The sequence below is a fragment of the Rhinatrema bivittatum genome, chromosome 12, assembly GCF_901001135.1.
Source record: "Rhinatrema bivittatum chromosome 12, aRhiBiv1.1, whole genome shotgun sequence".
In the NCBI taxonomy this organism is placed as follows: Eukaryota; Metazoa; Chordata; class Amphibia; order Gymnophiona; family Rhinatrematidae; genus Rhinatrema; species Rhinatrema bivittatum.
Genome location: NC_042626.1, coordinates 81840951 through 81865363, shown reverse-complemented (window position 1 = coordinate 81865363; position 24413 = coordinate 81840951). Strand labels below are relative to the sequence as shown.

The following is a 24413-nucleotide window of genomic DNA, read 5'->3' as shown; positions in this document are numbered from 1 at the left end:
GCAGGCAGAGGGCCCGTAGGCCCCACACAATAGGCAGAGGTCCGTAGGCCACACACCCACAGTAGGCAGAGGGCCCGTAGGCCACACACCCACAGTAGGCAGAGGGCCCGTAGGCCACACACCCACAGTAGGCAGAGGGCCCGTAGGCCACACACCCACAGTAGGCAGAGGGCCCGTAGGCCACACACCCACAGTAGGCAGGATGCCGTAGGCCACACACACAATAGCAAGGCAAGGCAGGTCAGAAGGCCCGTAGGCCAGATACACAATAGCAGGTCAGGTCAGAAGGCCCGTATGCCAGATACACGAGCCCAGGCAAGCTCGATGCTGAAGCACCGATGGAACTGCTAGGCAGGGTTATAAAGGAAATTCTGGGGTATAGAGTAGACAGGAAGGAAGGAGTGGGCCAGCCAGAAGAACATGCTCGTGGGGGACCTCTGGTGGTGAGGCGGCTGCATAGCAGCCATGGTCGTAACAATGTCAGACGCCGGCGACTACTTAAAGCCGGCGTCTGCTCTGAGGAAATTGCCTAGCAACAAGGTTTCTCAGTCCCTGAGTGCCTAGTTGCTGATCCAGCTGATCCTGATCCTGCTGATCCTGAACCTGCTGATCCTGATCCTGCTCCACTTCCGGATTCTCCTCGGTTAGTTTTTGGTTTCTGACTTTGGCTCTGCTTCTGATTCTCCGTGTCAGCCGCCTGCCTCTACCTCTGGCTTGTCTTCTCGTCTTGTCTCATTCCTTCACCTAAGTCCCAGAGGTCGGGGGCCTTATGAGCTCCTCTCGGGGGGACCTCGGGCTTCCAGGGTGAAGACTCCACTTTCATTTCCGTCTTGGTTCCGCCTCCCGGCCTGTGCCATCTCCAAAAAATTCGCTCTTCTCATCAGCGCACTCCGCCAGGCCGGCCCAAGGGTCCACCGTTCTGACCGCAACAGTTTGCTAGGCCATGGACTCGGCGGTCATCTCCGGACTGCAAGCCATTCCCGGGATGGCTCAACGACTGCAGCAGCAGCAACACTGTCTCGACGTCCTGGCTGCCACCGTCAAGCGATTGGTGAATCGGCTGGATGCCACTCTGCCAGAGCCACCGCCGGTACCTCCTCTGCTTACCACAGTAAGCATTACTGCGTCCACTCAGCTCCCAGCCCCCTCCCGCTACGCGGGCGATGCCAAGGGTTGCCGAGGATTCCTGAACTAGTGTTACATAAGGTTCTCGCTACTTCCGGGACAGTTCCCGTCAGATTCAGTGAAGGTTGCCTACATCTTGTCGCTGCTGGATGGGAAGGTGTTGAATTGGGCTTCTCCGATGTGGGAGCACCAGGATCATTTGTTGAACAATTTGCAGCAGTTTGTTCTCAACTTCAAACAAGCCTTCGATGAACCCGCACGCCTGCCTACAGCTACATCAGAGCTGTTACAGCTGACAGGGATCTTGGTCCCTGGCAGACTATGCTATCGAATTTCGTACTCTCGCAATGGAGGTAGGCTGGCGCGATGACAGCTTGCGGGGAGTCTTTTTGGAAGGCTTGTCTGGTCGCATCAAGGATGAGTTGGCCGCCAGAGACATTCCTGATAATTTCAACGACGTAATCGAATTAGCCGGTCGGATAGACCGACGCCTCCAGCAAAGGGCCAAGGAGGGCCGTTCTTTTCGCTGGCCCATATCTTTAGCACCAGTCTTCTCTAGACCCGTGATGATGCCTTCAAGTCATGGGACGGTACAATCAGAGCCATCAGCTGAAGAACCTATGCAGTTAGGCCGCACGCCATTGACTGCCGAGGAGAGGCGAAGACGCCACGCATTGGGATTGTGTCTATACTGTGGCAACAAGGGCCACTTTCTAGCTCAGTGCAAGGAGCGCCCGGAAAACGCCAAAGCCTAGGCAGTACAGGGGAGCTACTCCTAGGTTGTGTTAATTCTGCTCCTCAATGTACTGTACCGGTGACACTAGAATATCCAGGAGGGTCTTTTCATACTCTCACCTTCATAGTCTCTGGAGTGGGTGGAAACTTCATTTTATTGAATTCGGTGCAACAGCTGCATTTGCCTACTGTTCCTCGAAGGCCCCTGCTACGCATCACTTCTATCCGAGGTATTTCTGACTCTACAGTTCCTCTGACTCTTCGGACCGGAGTGCTACATTCGGAAGAGATATCTTTCTTGATTTTGGAGAAAGCTGTGCATCCGGTGGTACTGGGGTTGCCGTGGTTATAGCAGCACTCTCCTATGATTCATTGGGACTCCTTACAAATAGCTCAGTGGATCCCCTTTTGTTTTTCCAACTGTCTCAAGGTGCCGAGACCTTCTGTCGTGCCCATGCTTCAGTATTGCCTCCTACACCTTACATGGACTTTGCAGAGGTTTTTTCAAAGAAGAAAGCAGAGATTTTGCCACATCATCGCCCCTTTGACTGCGCCATAGACTTATTGCCCAGCACCACGCCGCCGCGTGGTAGAGTGTATCCTTTGTCTCTGCCGGAGTCATGCGCAATGTCCGAGTACATCACTGAGAACCTCCCCAAGGGATTTATTCGCCCTTCTCGATCACCAGCTGGAGCGGGGTTTTTCTTCGTGGGGAAAAAGGATGGTACACTCAGACCCTGTATTGATTACAGAGGCTTGAACGCCATTTCTAAGCGAGATCGGTACTCCCTTCCTTTAATTCCAGAACTCTTGGACAGACTGCAGGGGGCAAAGATCTTTACCAAGCTCGATCTACGGGGAGCTCACAATTTAGTTCGCATCCGCCCTGGAGACGAATGGAAGACTGCCTTTAATATAATGAGATGGGCATTATGAATACCTAGTAATGCCGTTTGGCTTGTGTAATGCTCCGGCAGTCTTCCAAAATCTCATGAAGGAGGTGTTGAGAGAGATGCTGCACTCTTATGTCATAGTGTATTTGGATGACGTTTTAATTTATTCCCAAGATCTGGAGTCCCACCGCCAACATGTTAGACAGGTGTTGCAAGTCTTGAAAGACAATCACTTGTATGCCAAACTCAAGAAATATATGTTTGAATGTGAGTTGCTTCCCTTCTTGGGGTACATCGTGTCATCTACCGGCTTTCAAAAGGATCCAGAGAAAGTATCAGCAATCACAAACTGGCCCCGTCCCGTGAGGGTGAAAGCCTTGCAGCGTTTCCTTGGATTCGCGAACTTCTACAGACATTTTATTCCTAATTACTCATTGAGGGTTGCACCCCTCACTGCACTGATTCATAAAGGGGCGGATGCCAAGGAATGACCCAAAACAGCTTGTCGAGCTTTTGAGGATTTAAAACAAGCTTTCCTGATGGACACTTGTTTGTATCATCCGGACCACAATGCCCTTTTATTGTGGAAGTAGACGCATCCAACATCACAGTAGGAGCGATACTCAGTCAGCACTCAGATACAGGCAAGTTGCTTCCATGCTCCTACTTCTCCAAAGTGTTTTCACCGGCCGAGTGCAACTAAAGTATAGGGGACAAGGAGCTTTTAGCAATTAAGTTGGCCTTCGAGGAATGGAGGCAATGGCTAGAAGGTGCAATCCATCCTGTCACAGTCTACACTGATCATAAAATCTTGGAATTCTTGTGTCAAGCACAGAGGCTGAACCCCAGACAAGCCAGGTGGTCTCTTTTTTTTTAACCGTTTTGATTTTACCCTTCGCTACCGGCCAGCATCCAAAAATATCCGTGCGGATGCCTTGTCCCGTACTTCTGAGTTAGAGGAGGAGGAATGTCCTCAATACATCCTGGATCCCACTAAGATCAACTTGGCTGCTGTGACCGTGAGTTCTCTGGGGAAGACAGTAGTTCCCAAGCATCTCCGGACAAGGGTCTTGAGTTGGGCCCACGATTCCCTGACTGGTGGCCACGCTGGTCGAGACAGGACTTTGGATTTATTGAACCACTATTACTGGTGGCCAAACTTAAGACAAGATGTACGTACTTATGTGAGCTCCTGTCCCACCTGTGCTAGACAAAAACCTCAAATTGGTCACCCTTGGAGGCTATTGCAACCACTGCCTGTTCCAACTGAACCGTGGACACATATAGCTACAGATTTTGTAGTAGATTTACTGTCGTCCAATGGGAAAACAGTCATTTGGGTCACGGTGGACCATTTTTCCAAAATGGCTCATTTTGTGCCATTGACTAAGCTGCCGTCTGCACCAGAGTTAGCAATGCTATTTGCACAGCACATTTTTCGCATTCATGGACTTCCGCAGGACATCGTTTCTGACCGGGGTCCGCAGTTTATGGCCCGCTATTGGAAAGCTCTGTGCAAAAAGTTTGAGGTACAACTCAGTTTCTCCACCGCATTTCATCCCAGAGTAACGGTCAAACAGAGCACATGAATCGCTCCCTAAAGACTTTCCATCGAGCTTTTGCTAATGACAAACAGAACAGCTGGGTAGAGTTACTACCCTGGGCCAAGTTTTCCAACAATAATCAAATTCATTCGGCTACTGGAAGGTCGCCCTTTCAAGCAGTACATGGGAAGCATCTTAAACCACCGCTACCCCTTTCTGTGTCTGTGCTGTCTCCGGCAGCCCAGTTGTCTGCCCAGCAGTTGCATAGACTTTGGAATTCCATCCAAAGTAAATTCGCTGCTTCAGGAACAGCCGCTAAAAGGCATGCCGACCGGCATCGTCGGTCAGCGCCAGTGTTCCTTCTGGGAGATAGAGTCTGGCTCAGCACCAAGAACATTCACCTCAAGTTGCCTTCTAAAAGACTAGCTCCTAAATTCTGCGGACCATTCTGAGTTGCTGAGAGAGTTGGAATGGTTTCCTATCGTTTACGCCTGCCTACTGCGCTACACATCCACAATGTATTTCACGTTTCTCTTCTTAAACCAGTAGCCCTTTCTCGATTTCATCGGAGACCTCCTGATTCTGCAGAGACCCCTGCTGCTGATGACCCTATATACCAGGTTAGAGAGATCCTTGATGTACGTTTCTTCAACCGTTGCTGGGAATACTTGTTAGCTTGGGAAGGCTGTGGTGAGGAGGAGAACACTTGGGAGCCCGCTCGCAACAACCTAGACAAATCTCTTTTGCAACAGTTTCACTTGGATCATCCTAGTAAACCGGGACCTTTGAAGAGGGGGCGTAAGGGAGGGGGTACTGTTGCAGTCCCGGTCGCTAGGCTAGCAACCGGGTCCTTACCTGTTGCCTCCCGCTGTGGGCCGCGACGGGGCATGGCGCTTCCCAGACCTGCCGGGCCTCTTCACGGTGGCGTCTCCATGAGGGAAGAAGCCGCCGAGCCCCAAGCTACACTCTGCCCCTTCCCAGGGTGCGCGCAAGGGGGGATCTGTTAATGGTCCAGCCACGGGGAGTTCCGGCCCGCCCCTTTGATGACGTCAGACACCGGCGACTACTTAAGGCCGGTGTCTGCTCTGAGGAAATTGCCTAGCAACAAGGTTTCTCAGTCTCTGAGTGCCTAGTTGCTGATCCTGCTAATCCTGAACCTGCAGATCCTGATCCTGCTGATCCTGATCCTGCTCCACTTCCAGATTCTCCTCGGTTAGTTCTTTGGTTTCTGACTTTGGCTCTGCTTCTGATTCTCCGTGTCAGCCGCCTGCCTCTACCTCTGGTTTGTCTTCTCGTCTCGTCTCGTTCCTTCACCTAAGTCCCAGTGGTCTGGGTCCTCACAAGCTTCTCTCGGGGGGACCTCGGGCTTCCAGGGTGAAGACTTCATCTACTCTTCAGTCTCGCTGCTGTCACCTAAGTCCCAGCAGTCCGGGTCCTTTCGAGCTCCTCTCGGGGGGACCTCGGGCTTCCAGGGTGAAGACTCCACTTTCATCTCCGTCTTGGTTCCGCCTCCCAGCCAGTGCTATCTCCAAAGAATTCGCTCTTCTCATCAGCGCACTCTGTCAGACCGGCCTAAGGGTCCACCGTTCTGTCCGCAACAGTTACTACCATAGGAAACTTGCTGGACAGACCATTTGGTCTTTTTCTGCCGTCATTACAATGTTACTGTTGTAACACAGCAAGAGTAATATATTAACATTTATAACAAGAGCAACATAGTACCATTAGTAACTGAGTAACATTAGTAAACCAAAGAGTAGGATATCTCATATCATGGAGTCACCGAAACAAGAAAGAAAAAAATGCTGGAAAAATATATCTTAAACAGTATACTGTATGTTTTAATAACACTCACAATAGGCTCTACCAGTTAAAAGATCTTCTTTTGCCTTACATCATTGATCTCAATATCAATACAAACTTTTTAATATAGTTTTTAAAATAATATTAGAATCATGTTTTGAAGTGGATTCTGCATCATTTGCCGTTGTGCCGGGGGATCGTGCCGGTGTGTGCAACTTGCTCCTGCTCCTTGGCAGGAGCAAAAGGTAAAACAAAAAAAACTGGGGTTGTTAGAATAGGGATAGGGGAGGGAGGTTAGGGTAGGGGGTTGGGAAGTTCCCTCCCAGTCCACTCCTTAACTGGAGCAGCCTGGGAGGGGGGAAGGCCCTGATGCATCGCTGCGCGTATTTGCAAAATTAGCCACACCCCCCCTTGTGCATGCTGACCCAAAATTTTATAACATGCGCTTGTCCATGTGTGCCCCCAGGTAGCGCACGCACATGGATGCGTGTGTAAGTTTTGAAAATCTACCCCATAATGTCCACACTAGCTACCACAAACTCTTCCATGCTAACATAAAGTGAGAGGGCTATCTAGCAGGGAAAATGCCACCTCATTGAAAATCCCTATAACCCAACAGAAGAGCACCCTCCTCTTGATATCCTCCCCACACCTCTTTGAAATGGATATCTACCTTCTTTTTTCCTGGCCGGAGGGGCTGTAGAGCTGTAGAGCTCTCCTGTTGGCAGGACTCTCAGTTTCAGGATCCTGCTGCCTAACATATGCTGAACATAAGACGTGCCATGCTGAGCCAGACCAAAGGTCAATTGCGCCCAATGTCCCATCTCCAACAATGACCAGTCTAGATCCCTAGGAAGCACCTGACAGATCCCAAAGAGTGGATCCAGTTTTTGTTGCTTACTCCCAGGGATAAGTGGTGGCTTTTCCAAGTCCATTTGGCTAATAATTGTTTATGGATTTGTCAAAACCCCTTTTACAGCCAACTATGCTTGTTGCCTTGGACCACATTTATCTGGCAACAAATTCCACAACCTGATTGTGCATGGAGTGAGAAAATGCTCTCTGATTTCTTTAAATGTGCTATGTGTTAGTTTCAGAGAGTGTTCCCTAGTCCTAGTTAAAGGGTAAATAATCGTTCCCTATTTACCTGTCCTACCCCATTCATGATTTTATAAACCTCCATCACATCCCCCTCTCAGTCTCATCTTCAAGCTGCTGAGTCCTCAACAGTTTATTGCCATTCTCTGCTATGTTTTAAAATGGGGTGACCAGAACTGCACACAATACTCAAGGTGCATTTGCAACATGTGATATTCTCAGTTTATTCTCGATTTCCTTACAAATAAATCCTAACATTTTGTTTGCTTTTTTTTGTCTGCTGCTACACACTGAACTAAGGATTTCAACATATTATTCCAAGATCGTTTCTTGGGTAACTCTTAATATGAAGTTAGGGGCCATTGTACAGGCCGCTAACTGTTTAATAATGAAATTTGCAAGAATCCTAATGTCCTTTCCTAAGGCACTATTTTACACACAAACACAGTGTGCATCCATGCACATTCACACCCAGGCATGGATTCCTTATGACCTCAGGTCTTGCAGGGGAGAGAGTACTATTGCATAAAAATCCCCAGGCAACTACTGCACACCTTCAGCCTCTTTTTTCCAAACCTCAGGAAAGCCCAGAGGCACCCAGCTGAAAGCAGCTCTGAATGGGACGATCACCTCCCACTGGAGCCAAATAATTACTCTCTGCTTTATTCTGTAGCGTCTGTAGCCTCAGGCTCCTCATTTGTGGGAACTTGCTGACACTGTGGCTAGTGCCTCCCTCTTTAATTACTCCCCTCTCCTAACTCCAAAACTCTGCTGTCTCCCTCCCTCTCCTGCTCACATGTTTCTAACTTTCTGCCTCCCTTCCACTGTCCAGTCTTGGTACTTCATGTCCAGCTTGGATATGGCTTTAGTCTTCTCCTTTTCACCTATTAACTCTCGTCTGTCCTTGTGGTTATTTCTAAGATCCTAAATGCTGTGCAAGCGTAAAACAAGGTGGCACAAGTTATGCTTCTTAGGACACTAAGCATTTAAGAGACCCATTTACAATTAAAAAAAGCAAACCCTATGATATGCACCCAGATTTCTTCTTCTCTGCAGCTGGTGAGGTGTTGTAGCCTCCTGTTTCCAGTGTCACAAGGATTCTTTTCAGTGATTTTCCTCTACTGTAGGAATCCTATATCCCTGTCAGCTCCACTGAAAGAAAGTATTGCCACCTCTTCCTGTTGTATCACTATTGAACAAAATTGTGAAAGGATGCACAAAAATAGAGGTCTGGACCAGTCAGGTGGCTCAGTGGAAGATCCCTGGCTCAGTCCCAAGTTGGTTCTTCTGCTCTCTAAGACACCTGGGGCTGGGGCTACTGGGACGGCAACAATCACAGCTGGGGAGGGAGAAAGGGAAGTGGTGGAGGGAGTTGTGGTCATCGCATAAGGTGACAGCTTGTGCTAGATTCAGGGCCCAAGATTGTATGGCTCTGGAAGAAGCCCTGGTGCATGGTCCCTGGCCCAGGACCATCATTACAGTGGGGTGGGGGATTTAGGTAGTTGTGAATAAAGGTTCCTGGGGCCAAATCCCAGCCCTGGTTCTAATTGAGCTAAAAACCCAGAGGAGACTGTCGGATTAAAGATAAAGAAAAAACAAATAGGTGGTCGGCAACATATTTCCATTGGACTAACTGAATACATTTGTGACAAGCCTTTGCTGGCTGTGCTCCCCTGCTCAGGTTAGTGCAGAAAGCTGAGCATTAAAACTGTGCTGAAATTCAGCGCATACATCCCTAACACAAGCTACTTGTTTTTAACTCCTGATGCAGTACAATTGCCTGGGGAGTTGTAAAATATGCAGAAACCAGAAAATCTGTGCACAGAAAAAACAAGTTTATGCACAGAAATCAGGGCTTGTGTGTACAAATCACGTTTTCCACACATAAAATAAGATTTTATGTGCACAAAAAATGCTTTCTCAAAGCACATAAATCATATTTTGGGCATGGAAAATATGCTTTTTGTGTACAAAGTAATTTTCTATACATAACATCCTGACTACAGGTCCCAGTTCCGAACCTCCAGCTTCCACCATAGACTAACATCAGCCCTGGAAATTTTACTCCATCTCAGACTAGGAGTTACGTTTCCAGCACAAAGAAAGCAGGAGGTAAGCCAATGCTTCTCTCTGCATTGGGGGTTAATAACTAATGCCCTCCTTAGCAGGGGATTTACATGCGAGGGAGCTAACTTAAAATGTTGTGCGCAGTACTCCGTGCTACATTGGCATTAGAGTTTGTGCATAAAATATGTGCCCAGCCACAGCTGAGAGTTAACTAGGTGCTGTGCCAAGTACACCTTATTGCACCGGCCCCAATGTTTTCAAAGTTGTGAAGAATTGTACATTTAAAGTATGCAGGGTAGTGATAATTGCAGAGGGTGAGAAACCTGAGTGACACAAGCCTGAAAATGTAAAAGTACAGGAAAATGATTTCTGGTAACGAGGAGGAAACCAGTGTTCCTATTAGATACCTTTGCTTTTGTTTCAAATGTCTTCTGTTCTTGAGTAGTTCTGATGTTCTTTTGGGGTATCCTCCCTCTCAGGAGTGTTGCCTTGCTGTTCTCTGTGAAGATTTATTCTTTAACTTCTGCCCTGTTTCACACTTGCTGGGCAGACTGGATAGTCCACGTGGGTCTTTTTCTGCCAATATTTACTCTGTTACTATGGATAGTATATACTGTGTTAATCAGGGCCGGTGCAAAGGTGTTAGGCACCCTAGGCGAGCCTTCTGCCTTGTGCCAGCCGCCCCTCCCCATGGCCCCGACCTCATTCACTGAGACTCCATTCGTAGCCCACCGAGTGTCTGCTTTTCTCGGCCGCGAGCAGGATGGGCACTGCTCACAGGCTGCGCATGGCATAAGCTCCGCTTGCAGCCCCACATGGCTGCTCTTCGCCGCCCCCTAATGGTTGGCACCCTAGGTGACCACCTAGTTCGTCTAATGGAACGCAACGGCTCTGGTGTTAATGGAAGAGCATGGAGATGATCTCTTTGGGGTTGATTTTCCAAAGGATTTAAGTGTATAAAACCTGGCGTATGTGCTTAAATCACCTATTCAAAATTAACCTGGGACAGTGCATTAAAAAATGCGCATTATGCATGACTTTTACATGCACTCACAGGGCGTGTTCCAGGGACTGGGGTCAGGCATTTCCAGAGTATATGCAGAAATCCGTACACAGCTCCCGAGCAGCTGTAAGCTTGTGTGCATATGTTGTGCAGGTACTGGGGACGGCACAGAAGTCTGCTTTGAAAATTCAGGCTAAAGTCTGCGTGTAAGCCTCAAGCAGCTGGTTGCAAATGACCCTCCCGCATCTCAAAAAAGATATAGTTGTGATGGAGAAAGTACAGAGAAGGGCAACCAAAATGATAAAGGGGATGGAACAGCTCCCCTATGAGGAAAGGCTGAAGAGGTTAAGGCTGTTCAGCTTGGAGAAGAGACGGCTGATGGGGGATATGATAGAGGTCTTTAAGATCATGAGAGGCCTTGAACGAGTAGATGTGAATCGGTTATTTACACTTTCGAATAATAGAAGGACTAGGGGTCATTCCATGAAGTTAGCAAGTAGCACATTTAAGACTAAACGGAGAAAATTCTTTTTCACTCAACGCACAATAAAGCTCTGGAATTTGTTGCCAGGGGATGTGGTTAGTGCAGTTAGTGTAGCTGGGTTCAAAAAAGGTTTGGATAAGTTCTTGGAGGAGAAGTCCAATAATGGCTTTTAATCAAGTTTACTTAGGGAATAGCCACTGCTATTGCATCAGTAGCATGGGTTCTTCTTAGTGTTTGAGTACTTGCCAGGTTCTTGTGGCCTGGTTTTGGCCTCTGTTGGAAACAGGATGCTGGGCTTGATGGACCCTTGGTCTGAACCAGCATTGCAATTTCTTATGTTCTCCCAGTGCGGACTGTCTTTCCCATGTGAGTAACTGTGAGGCCCTGTCACATTCACCTGCACAGTTCACAGGCTTTTGTGCATTTTCTTCTTTTTGCTTCAGATTATTTATTTTTATTTTATTTATAGGTTTTTATATACCGCAGTATGGGCAGAGGACTGACAATCAAAGCGGTTTACAATGTAACATACATAAAACAAAGTACATCACAATCAATACGTTAAAAACATCAGTTTAAATTATCACATAAAAACGTGTTAGATTAAAATGTTATTTTTAAGAATGTGTGTATTAGGTCTGTTAACTGATTTTGTATGCTATGGTAAAAAGGTATGTTTTGAGAAATTTTTAAAATTCTTTTGTGTTGGATGTTAAGCGGATTTCTTCGGGGATGGAGTTCCAAACGTTTGGGCCTGCTACTGAAAATGCTCTTCTACAAGTCAGATCTAGGTGTGCTGATTTCACTGACGGTATTTCGAGAATACACTTATCCATGGAACGCAGCTGGTGAGTAGGTTTGTAAATCCGCAGAGAATATTTCTTTCAGTCACTCCACTTCCAGTGCTAGTGGCTGTGGGTCTTTTTATCATGTTTCTAGCTCTGGGTAGTAGCTGCCATCCAAGGTTTTCTTCTGTTTCTGTTGCAATAGGTTGTCCCTGTGTGTTTTAAGGGAAGATGCAGGTTTCTTGGAAAGGATTGTGGGGTCACAGTTTTTTATTTGACTTTTAGATCAGAGGATATAAAGTGATGCTGTGTATGGAGTGTCTGATATGCAGTGGGTGAACAGCAGTTGTGAAGGGAGCTGCAGCCAACCATTTTCTGGCCTCATTCTTGATATTTTGATGCCTGTAATTTTGTGTGATGAAAGGGTCTGAATTTTTTATAGTTTGGAATATATACAGGGCCGGCGGAAGCACTAGGCGAACTAGGCGATCGCCTAGGGCGCTGAGCATTAGGGGGCGCCGAGCCGCTGATGGCCAATGGCCGCCGGTGGACATCATCCCAATAGCGGCTGAGCGGTGAACTACTGCTATGCTGTGTGCCGGATACACACAGCAAGAAGATCGGCAGGACCGTGGTACAGTCGCGTCTAAACATGCTGGTGCTCCTCCTCCTTCCTGCCCGCGCGGCTCCGGCAACATTTTTCTTCCGGGGCCGCGCGGGCAGGAAGGAGGAGGAGCATCAGCCAATGCAGGAACTTCTCCTCCTTCCTGCCCGCGCGGCCCCGGAAGAAAAATGTTGCCGGAGCCGCGCGGGCAGGAAAGAGGAGGAGCATCAGCCGCGTGCCGGAAGGAGGAGGAGCATCAGCCACGTGCAGAAGAGGATCAGCGCGGCTCGAGAAGACCGGGGCCGCTGTAGAGCCCATCCTGCAGTGGCCCGTGAAGAGGAGGCCCAGAGATGAGAGAGAGACTGAGGGTTTGTACAGTGTGCATGTGTGCGTGTATGAGATGAGTTGAGAGACTGTGTGTGTGTGTGTGGGAGTGAAGACCTGAATGTTTGCAGAGACAGCATGGGAGAGCCTCTGTGTGTGTGAGAGACAGCATGTGATAGTGAGAGCCTGTGCTTGAGCAAGACAGCATGTAGGAGTGAGAGAGAGCCTGTGTGTGTGTGTGTGTGTGTGTGTGTGTGTGAGTGAGTCAGCATGTGACAGTGAGAGCCTGTGTGTAGGAATGATTGTATGAGAGAGAGCATGTGACAGTGAGAGCCTGTGTGTAGGAATGATTGTATGAGAGAGAGCATGTGACAGTGAGAGCCTGTGTGTAGGAATGATTGTATGAGAGAGAGCATGTGACAGTGAGAACCTGTGCTTGAGCAAGACAGCATGTGGGAGTGAGAGTTAGACAGCATGTGCAAGAGAGAGACTGTGTATAAATGATTGTATGAGGGACAGCATGTGAGAATGAGTGCCTGTGTATGTGTGAGAGAGAAAGCGTGTGAGAATGAGAACCTGACTGTGTGTTTGAGGGAAGCAGACAGATGGAGAGAAAAGAAATATGTTATAAAAGGAATTGGCAAAAAAATAAGAAAGGGAAGGTGGAAAAAAAAAAAGCCTGTGACCAACCGATTAGAAAACTAAGATCAGACAGCAAATGTAAAAAGAAATAAATTACTTTTTACTGATTGGCACATGTAATCTTTGGGAATGTGCAAGAGTAGCACTTTCTCTATGCGGATCTCACAATGTACGAGATCAGCATAGAGGAACTGGAAGCCCATGGGGCCTGCACAGAGGAGGCAGCAGAATGTGCTTCAGTGCCAATAGCAGCAATCAGCACCTCCGCAATAGCCATACAGCAGCAGTGACAGTGGCAGCAGAAGAATGAGAGAGGCTCTGAGGTTGCTGGCAAAAGAAAGAGAGGGGGTCTCTGCCTTTAGTGTGTGCATGTGTATGAATGGGAGTCTGCCTGGCGGTGTATGTGTGTGAATGCATGGGTGCTTGCCTGAGGGTATGTCTGTGAATGAGAATGTATGGGTGTCTTCCTGGGGTTTGTATGTGTGAGAATAGGTGCCTGCCTGTTTGTGGTGTATGTGTGTGTGTGAGAATAAATTGGTGCCTGCCTGGGGGTCTGTGTGTGTGAGAATGAATGTGTGCATGCCTGGGGGATGGGGAGGGAGTGGTGTGAAAATGAATGGGAGCCTGCCTGGGGTTCAGTGTGAGAATGACTAGGAGCTTGCCTGTGTGTGTGTGTGTGTGTGTCTGTGTGAGAATGAGTGGGAGCTTGCCTGGCAGTGTGTGTTTGTGAGGGAGCCAGTGAGAGTGAGAGCATGAGTGTGTATGAGAAAATCCAGGGGAGTAAGAGTTTGTGTGGGGGTGTGTGTGGAGGGGGAGAGAGTGCCTTAGAGCCTGAGTGTGTCAGTGTCTGTGAGAGCGAGAGGTTATGGTTGGGTATAAGAGCATGACTGTGAATGTATGTGACAGTGTATGTGTGAGAGAGAATGGACATGTGAGTATGTGTGAGAGAGAGAGGATAACCTCCTAATCCTCGACAATATCAGGGTGACTGGAAATCAAGAGCTCCCATGTATGGACAGCAGGGGCTTTTTAAAATCCTTATTAGTTTTAATTATTGTGTGTTATTTGATATATGTACTGTTTTGAAATATTTTATTGGTGTTTGGGAAATTGTAAAAAATGTATATGATTTTAATTAATAGAAATTCTATTTATCAGTAGTTTTAAAATATTTTATTAGTATGGTTTTACTATTATAACTGATGCTTTGTTTCTTGATTTTATTTGTTTTATGAGGAATGGTTGTTCTGTTTTTCCATTGCTAATACACAGAGTCTGGCTTCTTGGGGTTTCCATTTCAGTTTTTTCTAATTTGTGCTCCTTTATTTTGTATTCTGTATTTGGTGAGGGTCTGTCTCTGCTCTGTGTGTGTGACCATGATGAGAGATTCTGCTATCATATAGTGTCTGTATAGAGATCTATAGCAATTGGGTTTGTTTTGTTTCCTCAGTAGGTGGTGTATTGGTATTCTAGGACCCAGTGTAATATTTACCCTTGCTTATTCACAGGTAGGGTTATTGTTGTTTGAGTCCTTGGTGTTATTACTGTTATGTTATGATGGGATTGCAGTATAGATTTTGGGTGTCTTTTTTGCGGTGCTTTGTGTTAGTTCACAATGTGTCTGGCAGTGGAAGGTGTTTGTGCTGCTGTTGCTGTGAGGTGACACCAGAATTTGAAAATATCTTTTAGTATGATGAGCTGTAAGGGAAACATCCAAGCTCCATTGTTTGGGGGAATTTCAGTGGATGCACAGAGATACAGAACTGGAGGTGCAGGATTTGTATTGACATTCTGTCCCTTCCTATATATTCCAGACTTCACTCTCATAATCCATATAGAATTAGTTGAATGAGGCTATCAAATAATTTTATAGTAGTTTTACTAGAAGTGTGAAACTGGCCAGCTTTTTAAAATAATGCAGAGGACCCTTTGGACTTTTTTTAACAACACTTTTTTTTTATAACCAATTTTAAAGCAGGGTGTGATGAAGAAATGTCATTTTGGCTCCCCCCCCACCCAAAACAAATTCTTCTGTCTAGAGATGCCACTGATTTTCTGTGGCACACAAATGCATTGGCCCCTGGGCGCCGGAGACCCTTGGTGCGCCACTGGGTGCGAGCCATATGGGGCCGCAAGTGGTGGCAAAGAGGAGTGGAGATTTGTCGGGCCGCAAGCAGTGCCCAATCTGCTCGCGACCCAGAAAACCCCAGTCAGCGGGCGTGATTGAGAATGAGGTAGGAGTCTGGGCCGAGACCGGAGGGGGGGGGGGCGCAAGGAAGAAGGCTCGCCTAGGGTGCCAAATCCCCTAGCACCGGCCCTGAATATATAACTTAGTAAACATGGCATATTCAGTCAACAGAAGTGCATACAACGCACATCCACATAAAATCAATTCCATGTGCACTCGATTTTACTTGGTGTGCAGTGCTTCACCTCAATTTATGGGCATGATTGGTGGGGGGAGGGGTTGCTGTTAGTATTTGTGTGCTGTTTCTGTATGATTTATTTAAAAATAACATTGATCCGTTCATTTTAATGAGGATGTTCAGAGCTCCTGAAACAGAAGGAGAGGGAAGAGAGACTAGGTAGAAAGGAAGAAGGCGAAGAAACTACCCGCTTCTTTTCTACACATTTCAAGACCATTTGTTGAAGAAAATGCAGATCAGCCTGGAAGTTGTGTGTCTCTTAATCCCTCTCCTGTGTGTGTCTGTCCAGGGCTAGAAGGGGCACATACTGTTTCTGGGCATCTTGCAATTGGTTTTACAAGATAATCCCGACCTGTATGAAATCACAAGTGACTGTTGGAGTCTATGTAAAGGTTATAATTAAGTAAAATGATTTCTCACTCAATGTGGATTTTTTTAAAACTTCATTACTTATTTATTACTGCCCAGTGGGGTTTCCTAATAGTCAGGATCCTAGAATAATTTCATGAGCTTGGAAACAAAATGTGACCATCTGTATTTCACCTGATTTTTGGGATATGATCTGCAGTAAAACCTGTGTGATATAAGGATGGCAGGAAAACTGCACAGATGTGTGTGCTGGGGCAACTGGACCTCTAAATGTGACTACTTTGGGGATATTTTCCTTTATTCGTGGGATTTTTTTTCCTTACACACAGACACTGCCTGTGTAGCTATTCAGACATTAATGCTGCTGTCCCTTGCAAGCAGCTTCTTTGTGGACCTGCAAACAAAAAAAGACTCGAGCACATGAGACCAGTCCAGATTTCATATCAATCATCAATTTGCTTTATGAGAAGAAAGGAAATTGCTGCCCGTTTCAGAAGAGAGATGAAGTGCAGGGAGATATTTTGCCTTTGGGAAGCAGGTGGATTTTTTTTTTCTTCTTTAGAGACTGGGCTATCATTGCAGCTGGATGGCACGGTCAGAGATGGCCATGCAGGACTCCCTCCTGGCTCTTTGTCTCTAGTAACCTAATTTCTTATCCATTTATCTGCACAGCATCCCCTGTGCCTTTTCTCCATGCTTTAATGCTCTTTTATGGTCTCCCCCTGCTTTTTTCTCATAACCTCTTGATCTTTCTGAACTATTTCCTACAATAGATTTTGCTGTAAGTTCAGACACCTTTGTGTATCCATGATCTGACTCCTTTCATGTTTTTGCCATGCGTCTGGCATGTACCGGTAATCTCATGCATGTCTTTGTCTGAGGGTACAGAGACATGTGTGAGATTTCCAGTTCAGGCACCGGTACACGTCTGGTCCTAGCTATAGCCTCACATTCTATGAGAGTAACACTCTGCAGAAACAGGGCTTCCCTTGTGCAAATGAGCTTTTGCAGCATTTCCCAGCCTCTGTTCGGGTAAAAATACGTGGGCCATGGAATGATGGAGCTACTTTTTCCCAAACTCTGCAGAGGCATTCTCAGGATAGGGTTAGATCTGGTGAGACAAAGATATGAGCCGTTTTGGATTGTCAAAACTTTGCACATTGCTTTGTCTGGAAAAAGTACGCACAGAAAAAGAGGTACAAATTGCTGTGGGTACTTTTTCTCAGGACAATAATCAAAGCAAAACTATTGGTGCAAACCCCAAAGGTAAAAAAATACTTGCAGACTGTGAGCAGTTTGATTGTTACCCCAAATGTTTTCATGTAAACTCAGTATTCTCCAGTTTTCCCTTCGCAACTAGAGATTCTCTGTGCTTATCACAAGCTTTCTTCATTCCTTTACTGTTATTTTCACCACCTTATTTCCTACTGCTTTTCTACAACCCCTGCACTATTTTGGGCCTTTTCTCTGGATCACTTCTAGGCCACCTAAATGAATGACTGAAATTTTTTTTGCATTGAATCTTAACTGCTAAATGTTTGCCCACTCCTCAAGCTTTCTTAGATCACTTCTCATTCTGTCTGCTCCCTCGGGACAAATTTTACTTTCATCCAAAAAGTGGCAAACATTTCCTTCTAACCTCTCCGCAGTGTCACTCACAAAGCTATTGAACAAGACTGGCCCCAGCCATGTTTTAGGATGGTATAAACACATTTAGGGAAATGATTCCTCAGCCCCTGATCTCTGCACAGGAGCTACAGAACTGAAAAGCTTAATAGCAAAACAAAGTGTGCATCAAGGCTTCCTTCCTTCTGAGGAGATTAGACGTGTGGGGAAATAGCCCTGTAATAACCAAGGAGACTTTCAAACCCTCAATCAGGAAACAAATTATAAAGTACAGGAAACATGTGGATCCACCACAACAATGAGGCAGCTGGTCCAGCCCCTCCCTTCTCGACAGAGAGTCTCAGGGCGCATAGAGCAAACCCCCATCCCCCACCCCCTTCCACTGCATCTCTTCAAACTATATTAAGATACCTGGCAAGAAGAACTGGATGCAGACTCTGAGCAGGTGTTCCTAAATCTGGGAGCTCTGTGCCGGAGACACCTGCACTACCTAAATCCAAGCACAGAGTCTGGCCATGAGCTGACGGTCTCTTCTTGGCCTTTTGAATAGGACTGGGAATCTGTACAATATGAGCAGGTTAACGCCCTGCCATCATTATCAAAGCAGGAGAACTTGAACTAAAACAAAGAGGTTACTACTGATTTATGGTCTTTGGTAAAATGCTTAGTGCTGCTGTATGTAAGAACTTAGTCTCTCCTGATAACATGTTAAAGAGCAGTAGAATCCAAGACCCTGTGAAATAAACACAACTGGAGCACTGATATTGGTAACCCCCTTCCACCTTAGCCTAATGTTCTACTGAACTCATCTGGTATGCTTGGTCAGTTTCCCAGCTTTTCAGTGGGCTGTGATGTTTCCCAGAAGGAAAGGACCATTTAAGTATGTCCAGCAGCAATTGGTGAACATTAGGTTACAGATCTGGCTGAGCCAAGTAAATGACATTGTATTGGAACAAGCAGAGTAGCTCATGTCAGTACTATAGAGAGCCACTAACCCCATCTCCACCAAACATGGCAACCTGATTGGTATCTCATTACTAGTAATTAAAAATGGCAGAAACACCAGCATAAGCAGTATATGTCAGCAGTCATAGTAACATGTACCAGAACCGAGTCCCAATACTTCCATTACACAAGCTCACAGTATTGCTGCCTACTACCGCCTTGCCTGCAGCATCTTGCATGTGCGGGTGCCAGTGGCACAGGCCATAGGAGGAAGTTGTGCAATGATCGACTGCTAGAAATCTTGCACATACTCAGATGCATTGTCAGACTCTGTGAATGGAATATTTGTCCCTGCTGACAAGACAAATGTTTTCAGAGAATGACAAAGTCGCTAGCATATGCAGTACTTATTTGTACAGGGAAAGCTTCAATGATATACACAGAATACAAAAGAAAGACTATTTTGTGGGCAGAAGAATGCCCTAATGCTGAAGTAAGAACATAAGAGCATAAGAAATTGCCATGCTGGGACAGACCAAGGGTCCATCAAGCCCAGCATCCTGTTTCCAACAGAGGCCAAAAACCAGGCCACAAGAATCTGGCAATTACCCAAACACTAAGAAGAACCCATGCTACTGATGCAATTAATAGCAGTGGCTATTCCCTAAGTATAATTGATTAATAGCCATTAATGGACTTCTCCTCCAAGAACTTATCCAAACCTTTTTTGAACCCAGCTACACTAACTGCACTAACTACCTTCTCTGGCAACAAATTCCAGAGCTTTATTGTGCGTTGAGTGAAAAAGAATTTTCTCCGATTAGTCTTAAATGTGTTACTTGCTAACTTCTTGGAATGCCCCCTAGTCCTTCTATTATTCGAAAGTGTAAATAACCGAGTCACATCTACTCGTTCAAGACCTCTCATGATCTTAAAGACCTCTATCATATCCCCCCTCAGCCGTCTCTTCTCCAAACTGAACAGCCCTAACCTCTTCAGCCTTTCCTCATAGGGGAGCTGTTCCATCCCCTTTATCATTTTGGTTGCCCTTCTGTGTACCTTCTCCATCGCAACTATATCTTTTTTGAGATGCGGCAACCAGAATTGTACACAGTATTCAAGGTGCGGTCTCACCATGGAGCGATACAGAGGCATTATGACATTTTCCGTTCTATTAACCATTCCCTTCCTAATAATTCCTAACATTCTATTTGCTTTTTTGACTGCTGCAGCACACTGAGCCGACGATTTTAAAGTATTATCCACTATGATGCCTAGATCTTTTTCCTGGGTGGTAGCTCCTAATATGGAACCTAACATCGTGTAACTACAGCAAGGGTTATTTTTCCCTATGTGCAACACCTTGCACTTGTCCACATTAAATTTCATCTGCCATTTGGATGCCCAATCTTCCAGTCTTGCAAGGTCCTCCTGTAATGTATCACAGTCTGCCTGTGATTTAACTACTCTGAATAATTTTGTATCATCCGCAAATTTGATAACCTCACTAGTATTCTTAGAGCTCTCCTCTATACCCAGAAGCACAGAGTAAACTGGAAAATAAAAATGAAGTTTCAGGCTTTATTGATTTACATATAAAGAAAGCATGTTCCTTCTTTGCTGTGTGTTGTCTGTGGCGTCAGTCTGGCAGACATTAATGAGGGGGCTAAGGCAGCAAAACAACTCATCTGGCAGACTTCTAAAGCAAGAAGGAGGCCAAAAGGAGTAACCTATATTGGGATCAATCACGGGCAGGGAGTTGGGGGTTTCCTGCCAAAAGCCAGCACCTACAACACTCTGATGATAATCTAGAGGAGGAGAGGACAGGTAAATCCGACATCACCTATTCCATCTCCATGGCTAGACATGGTTTGCAGGGTGTTAAAAGCAGCGCATTCACTGGCTGCAGTCACTAACAGTCTGTGTTATAGAGAAAAAGGATCCAGTCAGAACGAGTTTTACCTCTGAAAAAAGAAGAGGAAGTTACTAATCCTCAATGGCACATTTCAGTCTGTCTGGCATTATTGTCCTGGGGTGGGAATTCTGCTATTGACTCCCAGGTTACTATCTTCTCTCTCTTTCATTATATCTCCTTTATTACTCGGGCCAGTGTTTGTAAAAAAAAAAAGTCAACTTGCGTGAGCTTTTAATATTTTCTGCAGATCTGTAGTTGTGTAATTTGCCACTGAATCTGCCAGAGGATCTCTCCCTGGTAATATTTTCATATGTAAAAATGCTCTTTTTCCTGCAGAGAGCTAAATTCTACAGGTACTTTATACCTGCAGATTTTGCCCTAAATTTTCAAAGTAGACTTATGCTCTTAAGACTGCGTCAAAAATTTGCAGGTGTCCTCAGTATGCGCGCTGGCATATATGCATGAAGTTATACCTGTTCTTGTAAATCCTTTCCCCATCCCAGCTCCACACTGAAATACCTCCTGTGAGTGTGCGCAAAAGTCTGTGCATAATCAAGTTTCTTTTGAAAAGGCAATTTATGCACATAAACTGGGTTTTATACACTTAAATCCTTTGGAAAATCAGTTATTAAAAGTGACAGTAAAAAAATTGATCATGGTTGAAAAATAGGAAGTCGTATCCTCAGAGACAAAGCTAAAATCCTGTCTTTTATCTAAAAAATAGTCTTAAATGCCTGACAAGAAGTGGATGAAGAGGAAAGAACATTGAAAATTCGACCCTGGGATTTGTTTTGACCTTGCAGCCTCCTGCTGTTTTGGGCTTGCAGCTGAATCTGAATCTGCTGAGCTGAAGGCAGGAAAAAACCTGGGAACCATCAAAGACAAGGTGTCTGAGATTTAAGACCACAGAGCTGGTTTCAGGCCCCCTGAAGTGTTTGTGTAACATGAATTAAGAACTTGTCTCCTAGTGAAAGAGTGAGCTCATCACTTTGAAGGAAGAATAGAAAGGTACTGTCGCCAAAAGGAGGCCCTACCTGTATTCTAATTATTGTATTGTTTACTTTGATATAAACTGGTCAGTAACATAAAAGATTGCAGAAAAAAATCTTCAAAAATCTATCTGAAACATAGAAACAGAGAAATGATGGCAGAAGAAGACCAAATGGCCCATCCAGTCTGCCCAGCAAGCTTTCACACTTTTTTTAATTTTATTTTTTCTCTCTCTCTCTCTCATACTTATCTGTTACTCTTGGTATTTAGTAACCTTTTGGTTCTATTTCCAATCCACCCCCACCATTAATGTAACCTTTTGGTTCTATTTCCCTTCCACCCCCATCATTGATGTAGAGAGCAGTGCTGGAACTGCTAAGTGAAGTATCATGCTTAATTGGTTAGGGGTAGCAACTGCCGCAGTAAGCTACTCCCACGCTTATTTGTTTACCCAGCCTGTGCAATTCAGTCCTTGTTGGTTGTTATCTGAATATAAATCCTCTTTTCTTCATTCCCCTTGCCGTTGAAGCAGAGAGCTACTCTGGATATGTATTGAAAGTGAAGTAAGTGGGCTTATTTGATTCAGGGTAGTAACTGCCGTAACAAGCAAGCTACACCCATGCTTATTTGTTTACCCAGACTGTGTAGTTCAGTCCTTGTTGGTTGTTGTCTGAATATAAAATCATCTTTTCTTCATTCCCCCCTGCCATTGAAGCAGAGAGCTACACTGGATATGCATTGAAATTGAAGTATCAGGCTTGCTTGGTTTGGGGTAGTAACCCCGTAACAAGCAAGCTACTCCCCACTTTTTTGTGAATGCAAATCCTTTTATCCACATTTCCTCTTGCCATTGAAACATAGAGCACTGTCGGAGTCGCATTAACCATGTGTACGTCTATTGAATAAGGGTATTATCTCATTATCCCTTAATAAAACCTTGTGAAATATTTTCCCCACTAGTGTATAAATGTGAAATATGATTAATGTTTGACCAGAGAAGCAGATTAAACATCTAGAAATGCTTTCTCTTGGAAAGAACCTGAGACAAAATGAAGAAAATGCCTTCTTTCTGCCATAGCTGACAGCTCCAAAGATTGAGGTTTCCTAATCTTGGAGAGGCCTTTGGAATTGAGATATGCACTCTAATGAAATGGAAACAGCTCCATATCCCAGTCATTTACCTCACTGAAAACAGACATGCCTCCTTCTGAGACCAAGTTAGGATGCAAGTGATTGAAAGAATGGCACAGAAAGAAGAAACAGGGAGAAACTTTGGTAACATGAGGGCATATTCACTTTTCCCAGTGCAGATCTGGATACCTGAGTGAGTCAAACAAAAGCAAAAATATTTTGCAATGTCATTACATTATATCTAGAGGTAAAATGAGCATCAGGGTAAGTCCCTGGATCACTACCTTCAGAAGAAAGATACCCAATAATGCCATGAAACTGTAATGTGGGACTTCAGCTGTTTTAAGAACATTTTTCATCTTGATTGCATTGTTGGGCTCATGCTCCCATCAAGAGCAGTTTTCTTGGAAGGACATAAAACTTCCTTTGTTTCTCTTTCTTAGCTGCAGTGAATTTAACTGTTCCTGAAAAGGATTTATGGCCTTTTAGCACGATGTGTTCAAATCCTCCTCAGTCTGCTTTGGACTTATTAGAGAAGATTTAGTTTAGAGCTCCTGTCGTAGGTTCAACGAGTCACACTGAATGTTTAGTTTAGGAATTTTACTTTATGCTCTTTCACACCACTGATTTTATTGTAAAGCCATGAAATACAAGAACTTAATGCCTTAATACTAAGATTACCAGAAGAGAGCCTCAGAATGCTAATCTGTGTCATGGAACTTTTTCCATGGGCAAAGGACTTGTGAATAAGGCCCATTGGTGACAAGTTGTAGAAGTGGTGAAATCGCTTTTTGGACGGAATGCGCACAGTATCTAAAATAGGATAACATGGAAGACCCAACAGAAAGATCTTTTAGTCTAAAATGGCAGGAATCTCTTCTCTCTCCAAGTCAAACTACTTGGCTTTAACCTGCTGCGTAAGCACATGGAATGGATTGAAAGAATTTGTAAACTCACCTTGTAATTTATGCAAATAGACTCTGTAATTAACTGTAATTTCAAGGCATTTTTTGGTATTTCAAACATTTATCCATGCGGAAATGCTCTATGACAATAATTCCCTTGCATAAACATTATTTACTCTACCTGTGTGGTCTCCTTTTTTAAATTTTGAGCTTTTAAGTGTTAGAGACGATTGCCTCTGCCCACATCAACATCTCCAGAGAGATTTCTCGATGCACATAGTGATATTGAAAAGGTGGTACAGTGCAGAACTAATTCCATATTTCTGCTCCTAAGGGAGTTAGAGCTGCAGGACTAATCCCATCTCCCTGCTCCTAGGGAGATATCAGAGGTGCAGGCTTTATCCGGTATCCCTCCTCCTGGTGCAGTTATTAGGGATGCAGAGGTGCAGGAATAGTCCCCTCTTCCTGCTCCTGGGGTGATTGTCAGGGATTCATAGATAATCCTCTCTCCTTGCTCCTGGGGGACATACCAGAGGTGCAATGATAATTCCATCTCCTTGCTCATGGGGGAAAAATCAGGGATACAAGAATAATCCCATCGCCCTGCTTCTGAGGGAGATGTCAAGAATGGAGGGATAATCAGTCTCCTTACTCCTGTAGGATACATCGGGGGTGCAACTAAAACAAATATCTATGGCAGTGAAGGGTGTAATAGATCTGATTGACAAACTAAACAGTAACAAATCACTGGGACCAGATGGCACTCACCCCAGAGTTCTAAAAGAATAAAAATGTTAAATTGCTAACCTATTACTAGCAATCTATAATCTTTCACTTAAAACAGCTTTGACTGCTGAAGACTGCAAGGTAGCCAATATGACACTAATTTTTAAAAAAGGCTCCAGGAGTGATCAGGGAAACTATAGAGCAGTGAGCCTGATGTTGCTGCTGGGCAAAATTGTAGAAGCCATTTTTAAAAATAAATCATTGGCCATATAG

General features: G+C 45.2%; 1 protein-coding gene across 1 annotated transcript in view; it reads left to right on the top strand.

Moving 5' to 3' along the window:
• The first annotated feature begins 11479 nt into the window (after positions 1–11479).
• The window catches only part of SP6 (Sp6 transcription factor), a 30178-nt gene continuing 17244 nt past the window's right edge, over positions 11480–24413 (top strand). Inside the window, exon 1 of the mRNA XM_029573726.1 lies at positions 11480–11600. The gene's annotated coding sequence lies outside the window, so the exon portion shown is untranslated. The remainder of the gene's footprint in view (positions 11601–24413) is intronic.